General features: G+C 77.2%; 2 non-coding genes across 2 annotated transcripts; both read right to left on the bottom strand.

The window, feature by feature from the left end:
- Window positions 1-334: 334 nt before the first annotated feature.
- On the bottom strand, window positions 335-487 carry LOC131185469 (5.8S ribosomal RNA). The gene has a single exon (XR_009152169.1). It is a non-coding gene; the product is annotated as a 5.8S ribosomal RNA (ribosomal RNA).
- A 904-nt stretch (window positions 488-1,391) lies between these two features.
- LOC131185435 (5.8S ribosomal RNA) lies at window positions 1,392-1,544 on the bottom strand. Its single transcript, XR_009152144.1, has one exon. It is a non-coding gene; the product is annotated as a 5.8S ribosomal RNA (ribosomal RNA).
- Between the last annotated feature and the right edge of the window lie 956 nt (window positions 1,545-2,500).

Consider the following 2,500-nt stretch of genomic DNA (forward strand, 5'->3'; position numbering starts at 1 on the left):
GCCGCCTCCCGCAGAGGGAGGGCCGCGGCCACGGGCGAACGCGCTCGGGCGTCCCCGGACGGGAGCGACGCACGCGGGCGGAACGGACGACCTTCCCCCCCTCGCTCCGCCGCCACCGGGGCGGGGAGCGGGGCAGGCCGGCGGTACGGGACGGACGCCGTCGGGGTCTGGACTTGGGGGGACGGAGGCCCGAGGGCCCGCGAACCCCAGCCGCGCCGGAGGCGGCCCCTCGCCGCCCGCCGGGGGCTCGGGCGCCGGTCCCCGCGCCGCGCAGGGAGGCGCCCGGAACCCGGGCGGAGGCGGGGGGTCGCACTCGCAGCGATTGAACCGTCGGCGACGCTCAGACGGGCGTAGCCCCGGGAGGAACCCGGGGCCGCAAGTGCGTTCGAAGGGTCGATGATCAATGTGTCCTGCAATTCACATTAATTCTCGCAGCTAGCTGCGTTCTTCATCGACGCACGAGCCGAGTGATCCACCGCTAAGAGTTGTCACTGTTGGTTAACGACAAAAAACGAGACGAGACGCAAGCTGGGTTTCAACGGGTAAAAAGACCGGGCGCTCGGCTCGGGCCCGGGATGCGGCGAGCTGCTGCCGGCGGGCTCTAACCCCGCCGCCCGGCGAGGCGGCGGGCCACCTGCCCGTCGAGGCCTTCCCAGCCGACCCGGAGCCGGTCGCGGCGCACCGCTCCGGCGGAAATGCGCCCGACGGACCGACCGGCCGGCCGCACCTCGCGTGCGACGCGGAGCCGACTCGGGAGGCGGGGGCCCGGCCCCGCGCGCCGGCCCCCGCGAGGCGGCGGCGGAGCGGCGGCGGGCGGGACGCACCACGCTCGCGCACGGGCATGCGACGGTAACACCGCAGACAGCCGCGCGGGCGCGCGCCCGACCGGACCGACCGGCCGGCCGCACACCTCGCGTGCGACGCCGGAGCCGACTCGGGAGACGGGGCCCGTCGCGCCGCGCCGGGGCCGTGGGGCGGCGGTCCCTCCGGAACCCCCTCCCGCGAGGCGGCGGGAGGAGGATCCGCCGGCCCGGCCTCGGCCGGGCGGCGCGCCGGGGCCGCCACCGGGGCGGGAGCGGGCAGGCCGGCGGTACGGGACGGACGCCGTCGGGGTCTGGACTTGGGGGACGGAGGCCCGGCCCGGCCTCGGCGGCGGCGCGCCGGGGCCGCCACCGGGGCGGGGAGCGGGGCAGGCCGGCGGTACGGGACGGACGCCGTCGGGGTCTGGACTTGGGGGGACGGAGGCCCGAGGGCCCGCGAACCCCAGCCGCGCCGGAGGCGGCCCCTCGCCGCCCGCCGGGGACTCGGACGCCGATCCCCGCGCCGCGCAGGGAGGCGCCCGGGACCCGGGCGGGGGGGGGGGGGCGCACTCGCAGCGATTGGACCGTCGGCGGCGCTCAGACGGGCGTAGCCCCGGGAGGAACCCGGGGCCGCAAGTGCGTTCGAAGGGTCGATGATCAATGTGTCCTGCAATTCACATTAATTCTCGCAGCTAGCTGCGTTCTTCATCGACGCACGAGCCGAGTGATCCACCGCTAAGAGTTGTCACTGTTGGTTAACGACAAAAAACGAGACGAGACGCAAGCTGGGTTTCAACGGGTAAAAAGACCGGGCGCTCGGCTCGGCCCGGGACCCCTCCGCTCGGGAGGCCCCACCGCCGCTGGGGGGGAAACGCGGAGAGTCGAGGCGGAGCTCCCCGGTCCCCGGCCTCGCCCGGCGAGGCAGCTCGAGGCTTTGAACCGCCGCCGACCCCGGGCGGGGAACGGCGTCTCGGGTACCCGGCCCACGTGTTTGGGGAGGAAACTGGCGGCGCGGAAAGAGGCCGACCCTCCGGCGCGGCGACCGCGACGCCGCCGGCCCGGCCTCGGCGGGCGGCGCGCCGGCCGCGCACGGAAGGGACGCCCGGGCTGGAAAACGGCCGCGGCGGCAGCCCGCCTCTCCTGCCCATCGGGCCTGCGGAAGTTTCCCTCCGATCGGTCCGACGCACCCGCGGGGGGGAGGGGCGGGGGCCGGGCCGGTCCGCCGGGTCCGGCACTCGGTGACGAAGGCGGAAGGAAGGAAGGACGAGCGGACGAAGCGAGACAGGGGCGACGCGCTCGGCCGCCGGGCGGAGGCCGCGGAGGAGGAGAGGACCCCGGGCGGGTGGCGCGGGGCTCGCGACGAGGAGACCCGTCGAGCCCCGCCCGGGCAGCTCGGGTCACGGCCCAGCCAACGACGGCGGGGAAGCCCTGGTCGCGGCGCCGGAGGACGCGCGTCACCGCCCCTCGGACCGCGCAGCGCGACCGGCACGGAGGCCCGGCCCGCCCGGACGGCCCGGCCGCGCCCCCTTCCCTCCCCGGTGAGAGGGAGGGCGGGGAACGCGCACCGGCACCGCCTCGGACGTCCGGGGCACGGCGCCATCCGGTCCCGCACGCGCCGCAGGTAGGACGGAGGGCGCGCGGCCCGGCACCGCGGGCGGCGTCCCGGCGAAACCCCGGGAGAGTCAGACAGGACGGCCGCC

Source organism: Ahaetulla prasina, chromosome 14, assembly GCF_028640845.1.
Source record: "Ahaetulla prasina isolate Xishuangbanna chromosome 14, ASM2864084v1, whole genome shotgun sequence".
Taxonomy (NCBI): Eukaryota; Metazoa; Chordata; class Lepidosauria; order Squamata; family Colubridae; genus Ahaetulla; species Ahaetulla prasina.